The 25723-nt window shown below is 40.9% G+C and overlaps 1 pseudogene across 1 annotated transcript; it reads left to right on the top strand.

Moving 5' to 3' along the window:
* The first annotated feature begins 2232 nt into the window (after positions 1-2232).
* Positions 2233-24460, top strand: LOC311617409 (large ribosomal subunit protein bL19m-like; annotated as a pseudogene). The gene is made up of 2 exons: positions 2233-2380; positions 23774-24460. The product of its transcript is annotated as a large ribosomal subunit protein bL19m-like (transcript).
* The last annotated feature ends 1263 nt before the right edge of the window (positions 24461-25723 follow it).

Below are 25723 nucleotides of genomic sequence, written 5' to 3'. Positions count from 1 at the left end.
ATATCAATTAAGTCCATCTGATCTAGTGAGTCATTTAGGATTGCTGTTTCTTTGCTGATTATTTGTCTAGACTATTTGTCCAATGATGTCAGTCATGTATTAAAGTCCCCTGCTATGATTGTATTGTTGTCAGTCTCTCCCTTGCTATCTTCCAGGAGTCTTTTTTTTTTTTTTTTTTCATTTGCCTGAAACATATTTTTCCATCTCTTCTCTTTCAGTCTGTATGAGTCACTTGTTCTAAGGTGGGTTTCTTGTAGACAGCATATATATGAGTCATATTTTATTTTATTCATTCAGCCACTCAATGTCTTTTGATTAAAGCATTTAGTCCATTTACATTTAAAGTTATTATTGATAGGTACTTGTTTGCAGCATTTGTATTTTCTGTGCCTGTGTTCCTTTTTCCTTTTCTATTTCTTCTTTTTTATACAAGTTCCTTTAGCATTTCTTTCATTGCTGTCTTGATGGTGATAAACTTCCTTAGCCTTTTTTTTTTTTTGGTCTGTGAATCTCCTTATTTCCCCTTCAATTCTGAATGATAGTCTTGCTACTATTCTTGGATTCAGTACCTTGCTTTGCATCATTTTGTAAATTTGCTTCCATTCTTTTCTGGCCTGATGTGCTTCTGTTGAGAAATCCTTTGATATTCGATGGAAAGATTCCTTGTACATAACTTTCTTTCTTTCTGTTGCAACCTTCAAGATTCTCTCTTTGTCCTGAATGTTTGATATAATGATTATGACATGTCTTAATGTGTGTCTTTTTGGGTTCAACTTGTTTGGGATTCTCTGTGCTTGTGTGACTTTTTATTTCCCCACATCAGGGAAGTTTTCTGACATTATTTCTTCAAATAGGTTTTTCTCACCCTTGTTCCTCTTTCTGTCATTCTGGCACCCCTATTATTCATATGTTGCTTCATTTCATGTTGTCCCAAAGATCCCTTGGGTTCTCCTCCTGTCTTTTAAATTTTTTTCTCCAATTGCAGTTCAGTTTGGGTGTGTTTTGCTTTCCTATCTTTTAATTCATTAATTCGGTCCTCAACTTCCCCTAGTCTACTGTTGAAACTTTTCATAGTGCTTTTTATTGCAGTTATATCACTATTTTTCTTTCATCTTTCTTTCTTTTTATTGATTATAGCATCACATAATTGTCCTCATCCCCCCATTTCCATCCCAAACCCCTCTCAACATATGCCCCCACCTCCCTGTTGTCCATGGCCACTGGCTAGGTCCATATGCATGCACACAAGTCCTTTGGTTGATTTCTTTCCCTTACCCCCACCCTCCTTTACTTTCCCTCTGAGGTTTGAAAGTCTGATCACTGTTTCTCTTTCTCTGGGTCTGTTTTTGTTCATCAGTTTATGTTGTTCATTATTTCCTCTAGATGTGTGAGATCATGTGATCCAAGAAATACCCTTGTAAGAACTGAAACTGAGACAAGCCATAATGGTTATGCTGAGAGGCAAATGAATCAGTTTGTAGTGAGTTCCTTTCTGGACCAACAGTTCTTTTGAGTCCCAATTTTAAGGTCAAAGAGTTCCTTATGTGTACATGTCAGCCATGATATTTAAGATCTGGTTGGTGGACAAATGGTGAGGATGCGGGTCCCACCATCTCTGGTTTGGTCCTGAGCATCCTTCAGCAACACGAAGCTTCTGTCTGCTGGTATGGCGAGGCATCATCAGCGTCTTCCATCTCTGAATTGTTTCTCTTCTGTCTTCATGGCTGGAGCACTTCTGTCTATTCCTCTCTGTTATAGTAGTCCAGATGGGTTCGGAGTTGTTTTCCTTCTTCCAGGACTTCTGCCCTTCCTAGATGCAAACTATCTCACCAGCTGTGCCTCCTCGCCAAATTAGGGCTGAATTCCACCCGTTTCAGCTGTTCCCTCCATCCACTCCGGGACAAGGCTCAGGACATGTCCGTCTACACCGCCGCCATCTTCCTTCCCATTCTTATCACTATTTTTCATGATTCTTACACAAGTTGTTGATTTCCCCATTTTTGCTCTCACTGAAGGACCCAGGTGTCAAGTTGTGTGGTGGCTGCTCCTCAGGTTGGCAGTGGCTCCTAGGCAGCAGTTGCTCCTCAGGCCATCATGGTAGTGGCTTCTCCTTAGTTGGCAGCATCTGTTCTGGTGGTCACTGCTCACGTGGCTGCTCACAGAAATGGTGGCTCCTCTGGCTGGTGGGAGCAGGCTGCTCAAAGGCTTCTGTTCCTCAGCCACTGGTGGGGTATGCATGGCTGCTGCACCTTGGACAAGTGCAAGATTCTCGTGGGGCTGCTGCTGCTGCTGCTTGAATGGGGGAAGGCTGTTCAAATGGCTGCTACTCCTCAGATGAAGACAAGGCCACATGAGGAAGGCTGCTGCTCCTTGGATGGAGGTGGGATGTTCATGTGGCTATTGCTTTTTAGACAGGAGAAGACTGCTCACACTGTTGCTGCTTGTGTGGTCACAGCACCCTAGGAAAAGCATTGGGCAGGCCAGAGGGAAGTGAGCTTTGGAACTCACCAAAGTCCCTGGCTGGGGTGGCTGGAGTCTCGGTGACTATGGAACTGCAGCCAAGGCAGCAGGTCCTTGGGAGGGGTGGCTGTAGAGTCCCAGGTGGTGTCTGATGGCACCTAGAGTGGAGATGAGGCTGGGTTACCAGTCACAGAAGCTCTCCCCTTTAAGAAAGCACAGCCTCTTTGGTAGAACCAGTTTCCCCAGGATAGTTTGCAATGGTAGCAGAGGCTGCCCAGCTAGGCAAGCCTGGTCTGCCTGTCCCAGAAGGTTCTGCAAGATATAACTGTCCCTAACTCACATACACATGCACAAACCCAACATGTCCACACACTCTCCTTTCACTCCCTCACTCACTCAAGCTCTCTCCCTCACTGCCATTGTCTTCCTTTCTCTGTAGTTGGGTCTGGAGTGTTATTGATGTATTCGTGGATGGAGTCTTCCCTCCAGTTGTCTGGCTATGTGGATTGCTCTATACCACATTGATCAAACAGGGGAAAATGCAACTTGACAAGATACAACAAAAAGGGACTAAAACATGAATGTATTCATGACACTGATAACTGCAATATAAGTGACGAACAGAAAAAAAGAGAATTAGGGAAAATAAAAGAGAGCACAAATGGCACCAAGAAGAGAAAAAATGGTAAGAGAGAAAATAAAAAGGAAGAAAGAGGAAAAATATATAATTATATAGGATGAAAACATCATAGAACAAACAGATAAACCAAAAAATGCAAACACCAAATACCCAGAAAAGAGAGTGGGGACAGAATCAGTAGAGACCAAGCTTATATACAAAAAGTAAGGTTAAGAAATTGGATAAACATGGGGAAGACCTCAGTTCAATATAGAGGAAGTAGAAAGAGGATGAGTGGATAAGAAGAAAGAGAAAGAAGAGAAAACAAATTTTTAAAAATCCTAATATATAAAAATCCTGGGTCCATCACATCTACAACAACCAGACATTCAACCAATTGGAAGTCTGTCCTGCAGTCAGCCCTGGGTTGCTTTGCGCTGATTGCTGTGGCTACAGGTGGTGACCCAGCACTGACTGCTGAGGGGGCTGAGAATCAGGCCTAGAGAGAGGCCTGAAGAGAGAAGCAAGGTCTGATCCATAACCTCTGTGGCAGCTGTTGATCAGCACTTATATCTCACTTTAGCTCTGGGCCTGGCCAGCAGCCTCACCTCCATTTCTCTCCAGACCTCCACTGGGGCTGCTGATCAGCCCCACCTTTCTGATCAGGCCACGTTGATAGTCTGGAGACTCTGACTATCATGGAAATGGACAAATCAGAACCAATTCTGGGTCAACTGTGAGGAGACATGGCTACCTAGGAAGTGGACCTTTTGATGCTGACTGGAATAGGAACTGACCAATCAGAACCAAATCTGGGTGAACTCTGAGGAGCCAATGGCTGCCTAGGAGGAAGAGCTTTTGACTCTGTCTGGCATAGAAACTGACCAATCAGAACCAAATTGGCCAGCAGAGGAGGACAATTGGTGGCAAGATCAGGCCAGCAGGGGAGGGCAGTTAGGAGTGGTAAGGCAGGCAGAGACAGTTAGGGGAAATCAGGCTGGCAGGGAGGGCAGTTGGTGGGGACCAGGCCTACAGGGGAGGGCAGTTGGAGATGATCAGGCCAGCAAGGGAGCAGTTAGGTGTTAATCACACTAGCAGGGGAGCAGTTAGGGAGTAATCAGGCTGGCAGGCAGAAGCAGTTAGTGGCAATGAGTCAGGCAGGCAGATGAGTGCTTTGGAGCCAGCAGTCCGGAATTATGAGAGGAATGTCCCAGATTGGAATAGCTGCAGGCTGGGCTGAGGGCCACCCCCCAGTGCATGAATTTTGTGCACTGGGCCTCTAGTTAATTTATAAAATAAGGTAAAATTAAAAAATAAAAATAGATAAAATAAAAGTAGAATGATAAAAAAATAATGCAAGAAGAAATAAAAATAAACAAATATATACAGAAAAAAGAGTGATAACAAAATAATAAAATAAAAATGGGAAAGTGAAGTGTCTGACAAGTTTTAATGCCCCATGGGGGCTGGTTTAAGATCCCATGCTTCTGTACTGTCTGCCACCTCTCAGTTTCCTGTTAGATTGTTCCAAGTGGTTCACCGCTCCTATGTTTGTGTCTATCTCCACAGCCTTAACTGTCATCAGGCAGGACCAGTCTTCCCACTTAGCCTGTCTGCCCACTTTCAATCTTAATCTCTCAAGAGGCTGTTTCTGACAGGGCTATAGTTGGGGAAGTTGCTGTATGGCTTTCTAGGACTGAATGGCCTCTCTTCAGGCCAGTCCCTGCAGGCTCTCAGGAATTATTTAGATTTTTTTTTTTCTTTATAGCACTCAGGGTGTAGTCTGGGTGATGCTCTATTGGTTGCCTGGAAACTGCAGGGAGGGGCTATCTCTTCAGGGGAAAATGGCTGTCTAGGTCCAGGGTGTCAGGTATGTCTCAGTGCCAGACTCCCAGCCACCTCTCCCTGAGCTGCTCTTCTCCCCAGCCTCTCCCCAGACTCCACAAGTCTATACCTCAGCCATTTGTATATGAAAGGTCCTATGAACTGGGTTTAAAGAATAAAAGCAAAGACCAAAGAGGAGAAAGAGATGCACCACTGCAAACCCCACCGCCCAGTATGGCACGACGTGGGCAGTTGTTCAGGCCTACCCCTTTGGGGCTCAGCCTCTTGTGGCTATGGGTTTAGACCTAGAATCCCCTGCTGCCAGCCCTCTGTACATCCTTTCTACAGTCAGATATTAATCCTGTCCCAAGGGATGCAGGTTTAGTGCCATGCAGCTTCCTTCTGACTTTCTGGGCTTGGAAGTCTCATAATTTTCTCCAGCCCAGATCCCTAATTTTACTTTTCTCCAGGTGTTGTCTGCTTTTCCTGGATGCAAATTATCTCACCAGCTATGTCTACTTCACCAATTAGGAGCAGATGCTATTTGATTTAGTTGCTCCTTCTATCTGATCCAGGACAAGGCTCAGGACACATCTGCCTATTCTGCTACCATTTTGTCCACCTCTCCATTGATTTTTAGAGATCGTGAAAGAGAGGGAAAGACAGAGAAATATTGATGTGAGAAAAACATTGATTTGTTGCCTTCTGCTTGAGCCCCTACCAGGGCCCTGATGGGGAGGATCCTATAGCTGAATAATTTTTTATGATAATGGCCCAAAAATTAAGTTATAAATATCCAAATGGCCCTTGGCAGAAAAAAGGTTCCCCACCCCTGGTCTAGAGCATGATGACAGAGTTGGGGGAAGGGCGGGGGGAAGAAGCAAGCAGTTCATGAATCTCGAAGGAAGACAGAGGACTTTAGCTGTACAGAGGGACAGTAACCCAATCTGGAATGAGAGGAGGAGTCAGGCTAAGTTTTTTTTTGGAAAATCACTGGGCATATCTTGAGATTGTAGAGAGTAAATGAGAATGGGGGAGGACGGCTGGGAGGTGGGGTGGGGGCACATTTCAGAGAAATGAACAGCTAGGGAAAATGCTTGGAGACATGAAAAAAAGTCTGCTGAACTAACTCCAGACTTGGGCTTTGCAAGGATGTGAGCTGACAAAGGAGCAACCTCACATTATTTTTGCCCATTGTAGTTTCTAAGCATTATGCTCTACATGCTGCCCTTGACAATCACTAATTTCTCAAAAGTTTTATCCAGTATTGACTTTTATAAGAAGAAATAGCAAATCAAGCAAAATAATTTCTAGAAGGAAAGTAAAAATGACCATTGTGACAGTTTTATAAGACAAATCATTTGAAGATTTTGAATTCCTCCTGATATATATGAAGAATGAAAAATGTTTAGACTAATTCATTTCTATACCTAGATTAAGAATTGTGATATAGTTTTTCTGCAAATAATATGTATTAGCAGATGTTACTGCAACAAATATCTTTCCTGATTTGGATAGATTTAACATATAATTTATTGCTTGTCAACTGAAAATAAAATTATTTAATGAATAATGCAATTGCCTGTCTTTGAGAAGACACAGAAAAGTTAGTGTGGACATGATTTTCCACATAGGACAAATGTTTTTAGACAAAATGCAGCATTCTTTTTCTGGGTAAAATCTTGTCCATGGCTAATTTATCCATGCAGATATTCCTTCTTCTTTCATTAAATTCTCCATCCTAAGTCATCTCTCTTTCAGTAAATGTCCCATGAACCAAACTTAGTATGTTTTCAGCAGCTTGCTCATTTTTCCAGAAGAAACAGAAGTATCATTTTCTATCAATGGCTATTGCACATGAGTTGTTTCTCACTTGTTCAATTGACCAAATAGAGAGATGGAAGAGATGATGAAATTAAATAATTGTTGCCTCAGATTAGATCCTTTCTTAAAAACAAAAAGTTTTGAAAATTTTGTTTCTTAGGAATAATGTAAGATTTTCAGTGAATGTTACTTTAGAGAAAGTCTCTACAACTTTTATTTGTACTGTGGACCCCTCTGATAGCCTAGATACCTGTATCCCTCCTTAGAGTAATGCTTTAAATGCATAAAATAAAACACATATGTTTATAAGTAAAATAGATAATTATATAGAAACTAGAGGCCTGGTGCACGAAATTCGTGCAGGGGGGGTGTCCCTCAGCCCAGCCTGCACCCTCTCCAATCTGGGATCCCTCTCATAATCCAGGACTGCTGACTTCCAATGCTTGCCTGCCTGACTTCCTGATTGCCCCTAATCGCTTCTGCCTGCCAGCCTGGTCACCCCGTAACCATTCCCATGCCAGCCTGATTGATGCCTAACTGCTCCTCTGCCAGCCTGTTTGCCCCTAACTGCCCTCCCCTGAAGTCATGGCCACCCCCAACTGCCCTTCCCTGTAGGCTTGATTGCCCCCAGGTTCCCTCCCTTTCAGGCCTGGTCTCTCCCAACTGTTCTCCCCTGCAGGCTTGATTGCCCCCAACTGCCATCCCTTGCAGACTTGGTCCCTCCCAACTGCCCTCCCCTGCTGGCCATCTTGTGTCCACATGGGGGCAGTCATCTTGTGTGTTGGAGTGATGGTCAATCTGTATATTACTCTTTTATTAGATAGGATAGAGGCCTGATGCATGAGTGGGGACCGGCAGGTTAGCCCTGAAGGGTGTCCTGGATCAGGGTGGGGTTTCCCTTGGGATATGAGGCAGACTGGGAGAGGGGCCTGTGGTGATTTGCAGGCTGGCCACACCCTCCAGGGACCCCAGCAGAGGTCCTGGTATCTGGAATTTATTTACCTTCTACAATTGAAACTTTGTAGCCTGGAGTGGAGCAAAGCCTTCTGCTTGTCCTGGCAGCAGCCATTTCTGTTAGGATTTATGTATCTTCTATAATTGAAACTTTATAGCCTGGAGCAGAGGCCTAGGTCAGCTAGGGTGTGTGGAAAGCTTGGCTTCCTCCATGCAGGGGAAACCCAAGCCTCCCTCCTGCTCTTTGTGGCCGCAGTCATCTTGGTTGGATTTGTTTGCATATTTGTTCTGATTGGCTGGTAGGGGTGGCTTGTGGGTGTGGCAGAGTGATGGTTAATCTTCATATTACTCTTTCATTAGATAGGATATAATCATCAAAATGGCTTTAAAACTTTATAATAACATATGTGTCTTTAAGACATTAAATAATAAGATCTAGGTACAAGTCTAGTAACTACTCTTTTTGAAGTAGTGATTAGATATCTACGACAATTATAATGTTACAAGAAAATGTCTTCTGTATCTTTTGGGTACAGAGGAACAGTTAATAATTACTATGGTTTGAAATCTATATTTATAATTGAGGGAAGTACTCTTCTGCTGGCCTGATCACTCCCAAGGCTTTTATTAACATAGATATGAACCTTCACAGAAAATTTCACTAACCCTGTTTTACAATAAGGGCTTGACAATTGAATCGTTTGGAGCCAGACACCAAGCTTTCTTTCTTTGAATAGTGGAAGGAATAATTATCTTGTCTTTAAGTTGCCCTGAACATCAAATGAGATAAGATAATGACTTAGAAAAGTATAAAAGCACCATATAAAGACAACCATGTACTGAAAAGACAATAAAATGGTAAAATGAAAAGCACTATTTTAATTCTCTCCCTTCCTTCATTTACAGTCTTTATTTAAACTTTGAAATTTATAAAAATTTCAACCTATTTTTATTTCTTTACATTCAATATTATTTTGTTTTAGTTTCAAGTTTTATATTAAGTCATAGAATGGTGGTCAGAGAATCTTATACTTTACAAAGTGTTCCCCAATATTTCCAGTACCCACCTGGCATCATACATCATAACAACACTATTGACTATATTCCATATTTAAATGACTATAGGTTTACAGGTTTCTTCCAATCTTTCTTTTTGGGGCTCATCCTTCCTTTCTTTATCACTTCTTCCCTCATTTTCTTTATATAGTATTTCAATTGGCCCTCAAAGTTCAGCAAAGGCACTGGGACACACTTAATCATTTTACAGACGAAGAAACTGAGGCCAATTCCAGTTGGCTGTGGAACTGGACTCAGTGGGCAGGGAGCCCTCACAGCTGTGCTCTCCACTCTTCCAAGGGACAGCCATTGGGGCAAATAGAACAAACCTCCATCAGGCTTCCGAACCTCATTCTCAAGCACCTCTTCATCATAGATGCTCCACATTCTTTCCTCTCCCCGTCCCCCTCCGCCCCCATTATTTACTGCCCCCCTTCTGGGGAACAGCTGGTAGGCTTCGCACTCACTGTGCAGGCACATGCTGCTATGGGGCACAGCATGGCGGGAATTGGGGGAGGGGCAGGTGCAGGCTTGCTTTTGGACCACAGCGGGATCAGGAGTTGCTGCCTGGTTAGTGCTAGGAGCGTCACCAAAACTGCTGCAGTGGGGTACCTGGCAGTGTGGCGCTCCTCCACTGAGGTGGCACCACCCCTGAACCTCCGCCTCAGGGCTGCAGGTTCACTCCCCTCCACCCAGGCATCCTTCCACACTGGCAGTCATTGTCTCTTGTTTCCCTCTGGGCCAACCAATGCAGAACTTCACTCTACGTGGGCAAGGCATATCCCCACTTGCTGGCCCCTTTCCCCAGCCTGAGCCCCCTCTGGTTCACCCCACCTTGGCAGTGCTCTGCATCCCTTGGGCCACCTACCTTTGGCTGGAAGCTTTGCCGAAGCTGCAGTGCTCGCCCAAGATCCACCCCTCAGGCTGGCCAAGGAAGTCAAAGCCCAAAGGGAGTGAGCCCTGAACCCCCACGTTCCATTCTCTGGATTTCCTTCCATCCCTTCTCTCTGCTTCACATTTTGAATGGGCGCGAGGTTTGGGCACCCAGCCACATGGCCTCCAGGTGGCCTAGTAGAGTTGGTCTCCACGAACCTATGGATCTGTAGCCAGAGGCCTGGCCTGGGTCTCAGCAGCCCCATGCCTACTGGAGACGGCTGTTGGATGAGGACTAGAGCCCATCCATCATTAGCTCCCCAACTCCAGAGGAGACACCACAGGCTTATGTCTCCTAGTTGCTTGGTCCTCTAACCCAAGCCTGCTGTGTCTGCAGCCTGCTAAACAGTCATTATATATATCCCAAAGATTATATTATACTAGAGGCCTGGTGCACAAAATTTGTGCACGGAGCCAGTGGTGGTGTGTCCCTTAGCCCAGCCTGCAACCTCTCCAATCTGGGACCCCTCGAGGGATATCTGACTGCTGGTTTAGACCCTATCCCACTGGCAGTCGGATTTCCTTCTCACAACCCAGGACTACTGGCTCCCAACTGCTCGCCTGCCTACCTTCCTTATTGCCCCTAACTGCTTCTGCCTGCCAGCCTGATCACCCCCTAACCACTCCCATGTCAGCCTGATTGATGTCTAACTGCTCCCCTGCCAGCTTGTTTGCCCCCAACTTTCCTCCTCTGCCAGCCTTGTCACCCCTAACTGCCCTCTCCTACAAGGTTGATCACCTCCAACTGCCCTCCCTTGCAGGCCTGGTGCCTCCCAACTGCCCTTCCCTGCTGGCCATCTTGTGGTGGCCATCTTGTGTCCACATGGAGGCAGCTATTGTGTGTTGGAGTGATGGTCAATCTACTATTACTCTTTTATTAGAGAGGATAGAGGCCTGGTACAAGGGTGGGGGCCGGCTGGTTTGCCCTGAAAGGTGTCCCAAATCAGGGGTTCCCTTGAGGTGTGGGGTGGCCTGAGTGAGTGACCTGTGGTGGTTTGCAGGCCAGCCGTGTCCCCTGGTAACCCAAATGGAGGCCCTGGTATCTGGAATTTATTTACCTTCTACAATTGAAACTTTATAGCCTGGAGTGGAGCCAAGCCTTCTGCTTGCTCTGTGGTGGCAACCATTTCTGTTTGGATATATTTACCTTCTATAATTGAAACTTTGTAGCCTTGAGTGGAGGCTTAGGCTGGCAAGGACAGGTGGAAAGCTTGGCCCCCTCTGATGCCTGGGAAACCCAAGCCTGGCTCTTGGTAGCCATCTTGGTTGGGTTTATTTGCATACTCACTCTGATTGGCTGGTGGGTGTGGCTGGTGGGCATGGCTGGTGAATGCAGCAGAATGATGGTTAATTTGCATATTACTCTTTTATTAGATAGGATACTTTTTGTAATCATTCTAAAAGATATCAATTAAATTTAAACGGGTTTTTATATTAAAATTTTTGCTGAGACCACAGAATTAATCCTCCTTATTTATTAGACCATATAAAATATTATATTCAAGGTTGAAATTTTACCACATATAAACACTACATTATATTTAAAATATTAATTTCTCCATAGAAAATATAAGAATAACTTTCTCAAAAATAAATTTCTATACTTTATGCATTTTGTTATCACAACTATATAATTTCTCCCAACTTAATTTTAACTTTAAACTCTTAGAAGCCTTAAATCTTAGCTGGCAAGTTAAATACTTAGCAATTTTCAGATTAGTATAACTTCATATTTTTAAGAATATATTTCAAATAAAATTCAGGTCATATTTACTTAATAGATTCAATTCTATCCTCTAGGTTTTACATAAGAGGCAAACTCAGATTAATATTTCAGTATTTTGTCATTTTAAAATACCTAGATATTCAATAAATTTTTATCATTTAATTTAGCAAACTTCAAAGCTCTAAGTTGCCATAGACTTTGGAAAACTATGTTTCTGGCTGAAAAAAGGAGGTGGAACCTGAGAGGCAAACTTGTAGCTATGTAAATATAAAATCACTACATTCTTTTCTCAGAGATAATCATCTAAGGTTTCTGCTTCGGGAAACTGGATTAGCCCCTCTTCTATCAATACACCTATATTTATCACGGAAAAGCTCTACCACAAATCCTTCATTTTAGTTATATCTATTTATCTATGTTTCAACAATTTTGAGATTTGAAAGCCAATTATTATTGTCTAAGGCATTTACTTTGGCAAATTCTGTAACAGAGATAACTTATTGACTTTTTAATAGCACTCTCAGGAGTGGGCGTTTATTTTACAGGATCACTACATTCTGCTTGGTTTGGAAAAATTTAGAAAATGTTTCTTTTCTTACTAAATTAAATTAAAGGCAAGCTTAATAAACTAACAATAAACACATTAAAACCAAACAAAAAGGACAGATCAACAAACATATAGACAAGACCCAATAAATCACAGTTTTTTTTCCTGGAAATTTCTCTCCATAGCATTGACTACCCTTTAAATTTATTTTAGCTAAACTCTGCCTGTCCCAAGGTGTCATATGGTAATTTTCAAACAAAGCATCAGAGAGTCTCCCTGTGAGAGTGTTAATAGCACCACCCTCTCTAGTTCCCTTTGAACCTCTGGACACCAGATGTGCAGGATCTGGGGGGGCTTTTAGTAATTACAGACTTTTGATCCCTAATACAAATTAGGTATTTTGTAATTTGAACAAGACCCCCACATAGTTAAATATGAAAATGGCACTCTTTTTCCTTGAGCCTGATTTCAGAGAGTACCTTTTGCCCAAACCAGTTTGGCTCAGTGGATAGAGCGTCGGCCTGTGGACTGAAGGGTTTGGGGTTCAATTCTGGTCAAGGACATGTACCTTGATTGCAGACACATCCCCAGTAAGGGGTGTGCAAGATGCAGCTGATCAATGATTCTCTCTCATCGATGTTTCTAACTCTATCCCTCTCTCTTCCTCTCTGTAAAAAACCAATAAAATATATATTTTTTAAAAAGAGAGTACCTTTTGATACTTTAATCTAACCTAATAATAGAGTAATATGCAAATTAACCATCACTCCGCCACTCAAGCCATGCCCACCAGCTCATCAGAGCAAGTATGCAAATCAATCCAACAAATATGGCAGTTAATTTCCATACACCAAGGGAGGGAGGAGTGAAGACTGAAGATATCATAGAAGGAAGAGAGAGGGAATGTGGAAAGCAAGGCGGCTGCGGCTGCTGGAGAGAAAGCACTGGCAGTGCACACAGGGCTGGGCGGGCGAGGTGCGCAGCAGAGGCATGCGTGGCTGTGGAGGTGGCGGTGGTGGGAGGCAGTGGGGGTGGCAGGCGAGGCAGGTCAGGTGGGTAGGGCAGGGCATGCAGCAGCTCGAGCGGCCCCAGCTGATCAGACGTGTGGGGCAAGACATGCAGCAGTGTTGGCAGCGTGTGCACACGTGCACACGGCGCCACACGGAGATGGTGACAGCGGTGGCCACAGGTGCAGTGGGGCAGGCGGGATGGACGGGGCACAGCAGGAGAGGTGGGGAGGCATGAGAGGTGAGGTGTCAGGAGAGATGCCTACCGGAAGTCTTGCAGGAATATTCCTGCAACAGATGCCTAGTTTCTTTATAATTTTGCCTTTTAACCGAATTCTTCCCCATTATGGCCTGGCTTGAAAATAAAGTTCCTGCCCACTCTGGATTGTGAATTCCAAAGCTTGGCATGGATTTTATGTGTAGTGAATCTTCCCATCAAATTTACTGGTGATCCCCACCTTTACCAGTGGACTTCTTCCTTCGCTCAGGCAAATAATCTTCTTCTCCAGATATCCCTCATTGAGGCGCCATAAATGCTGCAGTTTTTTTGTTTGTTTGTTTGTTTGTTTTTTCGCAAGGGTTCAAGAATCTGGAGAAGGGCTGCACATGAATGAATAGAGACTACACAAGAAATATAAATTTGGAAGACATGTTGGGGGAACCAAGCAGAGGCCACACCTCTAGTGAAGTGGGCTTCCCAAATCTACAGACTCACGACTTTTTAGTAACACATTTTGACCTTTAGCAAAGCAGATATACACATCAAAGATGAGGTTTGATAAACAATAAAGGATTATCAGGTTGGGTGAATTGCCCTCAGCTGTTTGGCAGCAGGTACTAATATGCAGAGTTTCAGCTCTGCTGAAGATGTCCATCAGCCTTCTGAAAAACTTCTCCCATTTATTATGCTAACTACTGTCCTTAGCCTCCAGCACAAAGGGAAAGACAAAGGTCATTGATAACACATTAAGGAAGAAATATTTCTGGCTGGGAGCACATTTGTGTTAAATAAGTGCAAACAAATGAAAGTGAATTAGTGTATCAGAACATTTAGATTCTTTCTGGTTTGTCAGGAGAGATGAGTGCTATGAATCCTAGTTTGTTCTCAAATTACTTTACCAATATTGATGCTGTTATGTGACAGATGATAACAATGAAAATTACATCAGGCAGAAAAACACGTAAAACATGATGGGGATTTTTTGCATCTTTTTGGCTATATTGATGTGACTGCCAGTAAGGACCCTATCCTCAAATTTTATCTGTTCAAATATTAGCTGGCCTTTTATAATAGAAAATCAGAATGACTTTATTTTGAAAATGCATATGATTTATTAAAAAGATGGTCAATTTAGGGGTCTTATGTTAAAAAATATAGTATATTTTTAAATTAAAATTCATAATGTATTACTCATGGAATATTTTAGGACGTCATCATACCTTCAGTACCTTAAGCATAGCCCTTGCTGATTTGGCTCAGTGGACAGAGTGTTAGCCTGTGGACTGAAGAGTCCCAGGTTCAATTCTGGTCAAGGGCACATGCCCAGGTTGTGTGCTCAATCCCCAGCAAGGGATGTGTAAGAGGCAGTCAATCAATGATTCTCTCTCATCATTGTTGATCCTCCTATCTCTCTCTACCTCTCTCTTCCTCTCTGAGATCAATAAAAAATATTTTTTAAAATATCTTAAGCATATACAACAGCTTTGGAACTATGGAAATATCTTTAAACAGCAAGTTATGAGTGAATCATAATATCTTCATGTAAATAATTCACCACTTTAATCTTGTAGCCAAGCCATAAAACCATTACATAAAGGGGTTATCTCATAAGAACATGAAACTGGTGATTACAGTTTAGTAAGACAACACTATAAAATGATCCTAAAGCTGAAATTTGAAGAAGTTTAAAAATGGTTCTCTAGAGTATTTTTTGCTTTCCTCAGTATCTTTAAAACTTTATATTAGGACCAATATAACACATTTAGGAGTGATTATTAAAATCAAAAGGAAATGAATTAGTTTCTGTATGTTGTTATTTGAGTTATAAAAAGAAATATGGCCCCAGCCGGATTGGCTGAGTTGTTGGAGTGCAAACCCACAGACTGAAGGGTCTCAGGTTTGATTCCCTCCAAGAGCATGTACCTTGGTTGCACCTCAATCCCTGGCCCCAGTCTGGGTGCATGTGGGAGGCAACCAATTGAGGTATCTCTCTCACATTGATGTTTCTCTCTCTCTGTCTCTTCCCTTCCCTTCCACTCTTTCTAGAAATCAATGGAAAAAATATCCTCAAATGTGGATTAGGAAACAACAAACAAACAAACAAAAAAGAAATATGTATTCCTTCTGTCACATTTACAAATATCTCTATGAATATAATTTATAAATTTTATTCCATATTTCCATGAGACAGGTCTTTTTTAACATTTTATTTTATTTTATTTTTTAATTAATTTCTTTATTGATTAAGGTATCCCAAATTTGTGCTCACTTCGGCAGCACATATACTAAAAAAGGTATCCCAAATTTGTCCTCAATCTCCCATTCCAATCCCCCACGCCCCCTCACTCAGGACCCCATTCCCTCTATTGTCCTTGACCACTGGTTAGACTCATATGTGTCCATATAAGTCCTTTGGTTGATCTCTCCCTTTTATCTCCACCCTCCCTTTGAGGTCCAACAGTCTGACCCATAGCTCCTTATCTCTGGGTCTGTAATATTATATTGTAATGCCACACAACAAAAACGAATAAATAAATATGTGTTAACTCTTATTCTCCCATTTTGTGTCAAAACATACAACTTTTGATCACAGTAATAGTGACTTGCTGCCACAATGACCAGCTCCTTGTGTGATCAGTCCTTCATCTCATAATTGGGAAAGTCTCTCTGTGCCTCTCAGGGAGCAGATTCATGACAAAAGTTGACAAACTGTTACACAGCCATTCTTTATCCTGTTCAGGGTCTTAGGTCAAGGGTAATTGTCCGAGTTTTAACTCTTTTAAGAAAATCTAATGAGTCATAAAGAAATTGCAATTTCTATATTATTTTGTTGAATGCTGATTTAATTCACTTTTGATTTCTGTGGTCCAGCTTATCACATAAATGTGTAGACAGTGTGGCTCAGTGATTGAGCATTGACCTATGAACCAAAAGGTCACAGCTCAATTCCCAGTCAGGGTACATGCCCAGATTGAGGACTTAATCTCCAGTATGGGGCATGCAGAAGGAATAACTCTCTCTCATCATTGATGTGTCTATCTCTCCATTGCCCTTCCTTTCTGAAGTCAATAAAAATATATTAAACACACACACACACACACACACACACACACACAAGTCAGCGTTTTACTATCTAAATATATCAATCATGAAATATTTTAATCATAGCATACAAGGGTGTATAGGCTTGATTTTTAAAGTAATATTTTCCTGAGTGCAAAAAATAAAAAAAGAGGCAAAAACTCAAAAAGAATGCGGTGAATACACTGCTTACTGAGAATACCTCTATTTATGCAGATCTTTATGGTCTTCAAAGCCCTTCTAAATCTATAGCCAAAATGTTGATAAAAATGTTGTTCCGTTTCTAACCATAATAAAGCTATTTCATTTGATGCTCAAAACAACATTATGATATAGACAGAGCAAGTATCATTGTTAATATCATACAAGTGGGAAAACTAAGATTCTGAGATGTCAAATGATTTGCCCAGGATCACAGACAAAGAGGCCAGTCTAGAAGCGAACCTATGTTTCCTGGATCCTATCAATTTCCCTCATGAGATGCTATATTGCTTCTAAGATAGCTCTGAATAATGATTGACCTTAAATCACTTGTTTATCTTGGAAAACATATTTCTCCTTGGATCCCCAGCTGACGGACACCAGCCCTCTGCCCAGGATCTTGGACTTATAGTTAACAGGAGGGGAACAGGTGGCTGCTTGGCTAACAGGTATTGCAGAAAGACTGGGACACTTTCTTTTGGAAAAGGGTTTCCAGGCTTAGAGTTGCTAGGTATTTTAAAAAGGGGAGAAAAACAAATTCCCTTCTGCAGCAAATTAAAAAAGAAACCCCAAAGTCAGTATTTAGTGTTCCAGATGAAAGTGTCATTCTTAAGATAATTTTTTGTTATTTTTAGAAAGAGAAATACAACTTTAGCTCTGTATACTAAAACAGAAACCAATGCTAATACTCATATCCTCCCACAACCACATCAAAAATACAATTAACATACAGAACAACCATCATTTAGAATTGCCTGAAATATGGCTAAATAGAAGTCCTACAACAAGATAATTAAAGAAGAAAACACATTGAGACTAGAAGGAGGGCTAGAGGCATAGAATGGCTGGTCCAACAACCACATGTGGCATTTTTTTAATCTGGAGGGATATCTTGGCTTCAGAGGCCTCCTATGAAGAGCAAGGAGTCCCAGCCCTACACTAGTTCACTCAGCCCAGGGTTCCAGTCCTGAGAAGAGAAGTCATGAGTGACATGAAGACCGCTGAGTCCTAGGAAGTTCCTCTTAAAGGGATTGACTCATTTCCTCTGAGCTCCAGCACTGTGGCAGCAGTTTGAAAAGATCCAGAGACATACAGGGAGGAAATAAATGGTGTGGCATCAGGGCAAGAACTTGGAAGCAGCTTTTTTCCAGCCAAAAGTGCTGCCCCCCCCCCCCCCCCCCACACACACACACACACATCACCATAGAGCTGACTGGCAGGCACCATATCTGATTCTCTATCAACATGGTCCTCACTGTTCACCCTACCCTAGTGATAACCTGAGATCCTGCTCCACCTAATTTGCAGCCCCACCCAAGTTGTTTGCAGTGTCTTTTCCATATGAATGGCCTATTCTGGCTCAGGCTTCAGACTTTCACAAAATCTCTCAAAGCAGCAGCTGGACTCAAGTGTGCCCATATCTCTTGATAAGTGGCTTCTGGCCCAGCACAAGCAAAAGCTTGCCAAGGTTCACAACTTAGCCTCTCTTAGGCATCTCTAAGACAAACACAGGTAGCAGCCATCTGCAGATCACTCTGTAGCTTGTGCCAGATAGTCTTAAGCAGGACACAGGCAGTGGTTAACTTTATACCTCCCAGGAGGCCCCAGAGCCAGAGCACTCAGTGGACAGCTTCATATCACACCAGATTACAACTCTACAGTATCGACACGCAGCATAGTCAAGGGGAAAATTCAGTGAGCACCACAACCTTATGAAACAAGTCCTACTCTATAAGGTGTCTTTTGCACAGCAGCTCTTCCATTGTACTTGCAGCTGGCCCTCACAGCCAATTGGCCTGGGAGTCAATTCCTTCCAGTGATGCCAAAACCAATCAAGGCTCAACTACAACAAGACAATGCACATAACCTACACAGGGACCCATCTAAAGTGCCCAGTTCAGGTGACTGGGGAGGCTGAGCCACTTGGCCTTACAGGATACATACAACACAAGATCACATTATGGTTTTTAGGAGACAAAACAGCTCTACCTAATACAAACACAGAGAAGTAGCAAAAATGTGGATAGAAAAAAAAATGTCACAAATGAAAAAAACAGAAGAAATATCCAGAAAAAGAACTACATGAAATGGAAGCAAGGCAACTACTGGATATAGAGTGCAAAACAATGGTTATAAGGTTGCTCAAGGAAATTAATGAGAGCTTCATGAACCTTAGTGAGAATGTCAAGAAACTTAGTGAGAATTTCAAGGAAATTAGTATCAACATCAAGGACATGAAAAAAGACCACTCAGAAATTGGTGGAAGGATACACTAACTGAAATGAAGAATAATTTACAGGGAAGCCACAGTACACTAAAGGATGCTGAGAAAACAAAAAACACCTAACCAGAAGAGCAAAAAGAAAACATAATCCATAAACATAAAGATAATGTAAAAAGACTCTGAGAAAACTTCAAGCGTACCAACATTCACATTATGAGGGGTGTTGGAAGGTTAAGAGAGGCAGTATGAAATTAAATATCTATTTGAAGAAATAATGACAAAAAACCCTTCCTTACCTGGTGAAAGAAATAGACATACAGTCCAGGAAGCACAGAGAGTCCCAAATAAGAGGAATCCAAAGAAGACCACACCAAGACACATCAGCATTAAAATGCAAAAGGCTAACAACAAAGAGAGAATCTTAAAAGCAGCAAGAGAAAAGCAAGAAATATTCAAAGTGATGAAAAGCAAGGACCTACAATCAAGATTAGTCTACCCTGAAAAGCTATCATTTAGAATTGAGGGTCAGATAAAGAGTTTCACAGATAAGAAAAAGCTAAAAGAGTTCATCACCACTAAGACAGTATTACATGAAATGTTGAAGGGTATTCTAGAAGAAGAATGAGAAGGAGCAGGATGGGAAGAAGAATGAGAGAAAGATTGAAAAAAAAAAAAAATATATATATATATATATATATATATATATATATATATATATGAACAACAAAATGTCAATAAATGCCTATTTATCAACAGTTGAATCTACAAATAAATGAACAAGGCATCAAACTAATGAATCAAATAGAACCAGAGGCATGGAAACATGAACAGACAGGTGAATCTCAGAGGGAAGGAGGAAGGAGGGGTGGGAAGAGATTAACCAAAGAAGTCATATGTATATATGCATTACCTATGGACACAGACAATTAGGTAGTGAAGTCCTAGGGTGGGCAGGATCTGGGTGAAGGAGAGGGAAAGGAAAGGATGTCTGTAATATTCTCAACATTAAAGATATTAAAAAATAAAACATTTAAAACACCAAAAGACAAAAACCATGTCCTTATCCATGAGGGACACTGATGCAGAAACAAGCAGAAGCCACGCAAAGTCTGTAATTCCTTCAGGACTAGGTAATGCTTAAATAAATAATCAATTTCCATCAGACATCTCAAAGTTTAGTCAAGTTCAAACAGGACTGCTGCCAACCTTTTTAAGTCAACACTGATATCTAAAATAAACACAAGATGACTAACACACACTGGCACTATAATAAAAATATACTGTATTGTGGAAGAGCTCCTAACCAAGAGATATTCTTGGGCTTTTTATGTGGGCATCTGTTGATCAGAAGAGTGAATCCTCTAAACATTTTAAAAATTACTTAATTCAATAAACTTTTGTTTTGAACACTTACTTTCAGGAACTGTGAATGATATAAGATTTTATCCTACTTTCAACTTAACAAGTTAGCTTTTTATAGTTTCATAGAAGGTGGCAGACATACTAGTAATGAGACTCCTGAGTCAGAGACACAGACTTATAGCAGAAGCAGCAACCAGTGTCAGCATTTGAGAGGAACTCTGACCTTGGCAAACCAGGTCTTTTATACTCAACAGCAAACACACCTGCTTATTACTGTTGAGGTAGAGAGACACTGCCTCACTCTTTAAAAGCAGTTTGCTACATAGACATCCTTGAAAAACAATCCAGAACAAAGGCACTCAATGCCTCTACCTGAAATATGTGTATACTGTGAGAAATTCATTGAGAATTATCTCCCAACACTGATTCTTTAGCAGACAATGAGAAATGCTAAGATTGCCGAAATCGGTTTGGCTCAATGGATAGAGCGTCAGCCTGCGGACTGAAAGGTCCCGGTTCGACTCCAGTCAAGGGTATATACCTTGGTTGTGGGTACATCCCCAGTAGGGGGTGTACAAGAGGCAGCTGATCGATGATTCTCTCTCATCGATGTTTCTAACTCTCTATCCCTCTCTCTTCCTCTGTGTAAAAAAATCAATAAAAAATATATATTTTTAAAAAAGGATATGAAGATTAAAAGAAGGAACATGCTATTTTGTTTCTGATAAATCTAATATTGTTAATAAATTTAGTCATGACATTGAACTCTCAAATTCTGTTCATAGAAAATGTGGGAAGTTCAGTTTGTTCAGTATCCATCCTTAACTTGATTCTTATAATAATAAAAAATTTGGTGGAAGGCAGAAAAAATAAGCAATTGTGCAATGTGATATGACACTTTTAACTTTAAAAGACAAAGAAATACTTATGCAGAGGAAAAAAGACTAGATGGCAATATCAATAGACCAAAAATTTATCCAAAAAATATTGATGATGATTTTCTCTGTGTGAGGGAATAGGAGAGATCTTTCCTCCCTCCTTCTGTCCTTCCCTGCCCTTACCAGCCTTTCCTTCCTTCTTTCCTTTCCCTCTTCCTTCCATCATTCCTTCCTTCCACATTAAGATTAACGAAGAAAAGAGAGTAGGAGAGGGAACAATTAGAATTAGCAAAAGAGTTTATTTTCTTTACTTAATATATATATTAACATGGTTTTTTTAATCAAAGAAAGTTTGAGAAGATATGAGTGGGAGAGTGTAAATAAATATTCCTTTCACTTCTATCTACCTGCCCTCAAATAATTCTTCTTCAGAGGTAATCTCTGTTACACATTTTTGCATTTAAATATATAATTTGCACGAACAAATATACATGTGTACTAGTATTTGTGTGTGTCTTTCCTTCTGTTTTTAATTTTGTACCTTTATTAGCAAGTTATCATGAAGAGTTTTCTCTTCATGTATCACTACAAACACTATCTTTATTACTCTTTTCAGATGCTTAGTGTTCCATTGTCTGAATGTACTACAGTTTATCTAACATTTCCCCTAAAGATGGGTACTTAAGTTGTTTCTAATCTTTGCTACCACTAACATTTCTTCAAGGAATATACCTCAAGTATATTTATGTATATATATGAGTATACTTGTGAGTTAGCTTCTTTGAATGAAATTGCTGAATCTAAGGCATGGACAGTAAAATTCTTATATTTTTTGTCCTAAGAGGTTGCACTAGTTTGATACTCACCAAAATACACATGAAAGCCTCTTATTCCCAAAACTCACTCTTGTTTTTTTTAATAATTATCAATCTGTAGACTTTTTAAAAGAAATGGTCCTGTGGTTTTAGTTAATTTAACTTCTCTTACTATGAATTAATCATAATATTCTAGCTATAATATTCTAAAAGATACCTAGATTATTATTATAAAGTTCTTACAGTATATTCTGTTGGGCCTGGACAAATAAATAAACGGCACGGATGACAGCTATGTTAGGGTGCATGAGTACTGCTCTTCCCTCTTCATGACAATAATCATCAGTTTTATTTCTTTTTTTAAAAAAATATATTTTATTGATTTTTTAGAGAGGAAGAGAGAGGGATAGAGAGCTAGAAACATCGACCATCAACCAACTGCCTCTTGCACACCCCCCACCGGGAATGTGCCTGCAACCAATGTGCATGCCCTTGAACGGAATCGAATCTGGGACCTTTCAGTTCACAGACCCATGCTCTATCCACTGAGTTAAACCGGTTTCGGCCGGTTTTATTTCTGAGCATGAATGTCCACTCATGATCCTTCTCATCTCAACTCTGAGGTGTGCCATCACTCAATCAAAGTTGATGTCTGAGCTTATACTATTTGCCAAACTTATTTTAGAATACCTATAACTAAATAAAATAAAGGGACAAAAGCCTAAGCTGTGGCATTCCACATAACAATTAATTTAAAAGAAAGAATTCTTTTGGCATGAATCTCTGTAGGATTCACACTGTGTAACATGTGGCATTCCACATAACAACTAATTTAAAAGAAAGAATTCTTTTGGCATGAATCTTTGTAGGATTCACACTAGTTTGGCTGACATGTGTTTATTTTTCAAAGAGTTATTAGATATATATTAAGCTCCAGTTATATATAGACGGAAAGAGCTGGTTGGCTAGTGTACCATTCACAGGTGACTTTCTTTTTTGGCTTCCCTCCTCTCTGAGTACTACCTTCCATTTTCAAATAAACTACTTACATTCAAATTCTTCTCTCAGGTTTCTTCTGGAAACCCAAACTAAGACACAAATTTTTAAAAAATATCTTTTATTGATTTTTTTACAGAGAGGAAGAGAGAGGGATAGAGAGTTAGAAACATCCATGAGATAGAATCATCGATCAGCTGCCTTTTGCACACCTCCTACTGGGCATGTGTCCGCAACCCAGGTACATGCCCTTGACCAGAATCGAACCCAGGACCTTTCAGTCCACAGGCTGACGCTCTATCCACTGAGCCAAACTGGTTTCAGCTAAGACACAAATTTTATCTAACTTAAGAGATGCAAAACCAAGGCAGGAGTGGCTGGACAGGGAAGCCTAACCCTGGCGGTTGGGGGAGCAAACTGGCACAGCACACAGAGGCTGTTGACCTCTCCTGCTTTCAGACTCCTTCCTGTGTCATCTTTTCATTGTAACTTCACAAATGTAATATTAAAGTAATTCTTTAAAGATATTAAACCCTTTAAGAGGGTACAACTTCTGTTTACAAATTTGTTTTGCAATGTGAGACTTCTGGAAACTCCATTCAGGGATAGATACTGGACTCCCACCCCTTGCACATACCTAATCCCCCTTCAAATATAATGGCCATAGCTCTCCCTGTTTCCAGTGAGTGACTCATGGCTTCGCTCCTCTGGGTGGTCTGCCATCTACCTACCCTCAACACTCAGAGTATTACTGGGAAAAGGCAGGCATTGCCGATGGCTGGGAACCCAAGAACAAAGCTTGTATGTATTAGTAGAAGCAACTTTGGTTCCAAAAGATTTACTGCAGAGAATGGATATACTGTAATGTATCCAATTAATCCCTATTGCTGGATATTTAGGCATATAGAGTTATTGTTTAAAGTTGAAACAAGGATTATAATATTGAGACTATTTTTGTGTGTGACTTGACATACTAGTTTCTTTCCCTAATAGTCAGACCTTATTCATAGACAGTTAACACAGCTCTCTACTTCTCACCACTGAAGCAACTCAGTCAAAATCCATTCAAAGAGGAAGAACACATCCACTGAAATTTCAATTAGAAAGAAGAGATATGTTATAAAGGAGAAAATTACTCCACACTCCAAAGTTCTAAGTTGGAAGCACTCTTAGTGTTACTAGGGCCAACCCATATGCTGATGGGAAAACCAGCCAGTTTCTGGGGATTTGTATGCAGAGATCAGGAGCAGGACTTGGAGCCACTTTTATCCTTAGGAATATTATTGAAGGACAAAGTGTTGAGATTTGCTCTGAACTCTATAATCCTAGAATCCAGGAGATCCAAGTGATAAAATTAGAGAAATGGCTGGATGACAGCTTACTTTACTTAGAAGATGCCCTTTCTGAGTACAGCACTGCTGATGTTAATATGAAGCCAAAACGACAAGGACTGAGTCAAAAAGTTCCTGTTAATAGCCTGAAAGTAAAAATGAAGCCTATGGGCTGGTCCACACTATAGGAGCATCTAAAGCTTAATGTTAAGGGAATTATATTTGATCTTTATTTAAATGAAGAGCAAATGAGAGAAGTGGAGTTAGCCATGACTTGAGTTTGATATAATGAGGAAATATGATAATTCAAAAATTGAAGCTGCAATATGGAATGATATTGAAGTGTCAGAAAAATCTTGGTTGTGCCACCTTGAGACTCCGCCCCATCCAAGCAGAATATAGAAACCCCCTAGCTGAGACACTTCTGATCCTCATAGCCAATTGGCTTGGAGATCAACACTTCCCAGTGATACCAACAACAAGCAAGCCTTAACAACAAGACCGCACACACAGCTCACAAAGGGCTACACTAAAACTGTCCACCTCAGGTAACTGGGAGGCTGACTCACTGAACCCTATAGGACACCTTAGCACACAAAGCCAACCTACCAACTCAGGGAAGCTGTGAAAATGCTGAGACAAGGAAACAGATCACAAACGAAAGAAATAGAGGACAAGAAGAGACTAGATATAGAGTTCAAAACCACGCTTATAAGGTTTTTCAAGAATTTCCTAGAAAAGGCCGATAAAATAAATGAGACCTATGAGGATATGAAAAGGGATCAACTAGAAATAAAGAACACATTGTCTGAAATAAAAAATATTATACAGAGTCCTAAAAACAATGGAAGATCATAAGAATCAAGTCAAAGATTTGGAACACAAAGAGCCAGAGGACACTCCTCCAAAGAAGCAAGAAGATAAGAGAATCCAGAAAGTTGAAGATAGTGTAAAAAACCTCTGGGACAACTTCAAGTGAACCAACATCAGAATTATGTGGGTCCCAGAAGAAGAGAGAGAGAGCAAGATACCAAAACATACTGGAAGAAATAGTGACAGAAACTTCCCCCACCTGGTGAAAGAATTAGACTTACATGTCCAGGAAGCACACAGAACTCCGAACAAAAGGAATTCAAAGAAGACCACACCAAGACACATCATAATTAAAATTCCAAGAGCAAAAGACAAAGAGAGAATATTAAAAGCAGCAAAAGCAAAGCAGGTAGTTACCTATAAAGGAGCACCCATACGATTGTCAGCTGATTTCTCAACAGAAACCATGCAGGTCAGACGGGAATGGCAAGAAATATTCAAGGTGATGAATAGTAAGAACCTACAGCCAAAAATACTCTACCCAGCAAAGCTATCACTCAGAATCGAAGGCCAGATAAAGAGCTTCACAAATAAAAAAAAAGCTAAAGGAGTTTATCACTGCCAAACTAGAATTATATGAATTGCTGAAAGGGGTTCTTTAGGAAGAGGAAGAAGATATAGATAAAAATTATGATCAACAAATATGAAACTATCAACAAGTGAAATTAAAAGCCAAGGGAATTAAAAAACCTGATGAACAATATTAACTGTTGAATATAAAGAATCAGAGGTATGGAAGGGGAGTGGACTGACGATTCTCCAGGGAAAGGGGAGTGGGCAGTGTGGGAAAAG

This window comes from Pipistrellus hanaki, assembly GCF_964339955.1.
Source record: "Pipistrellus hanaki genome assembly, chromosome: 2".
In the NCBI taxonomy this organism is placed as follows: Eukaryota; Metazoa; Chordata; class Mammalia; order Chiroptera; family Vespertilionidae; genus Pipistrellus; species Pipistrellus hanaki.
This window is presented reverse-complemented; position numbering and strand designations above follow the sequence as displayed.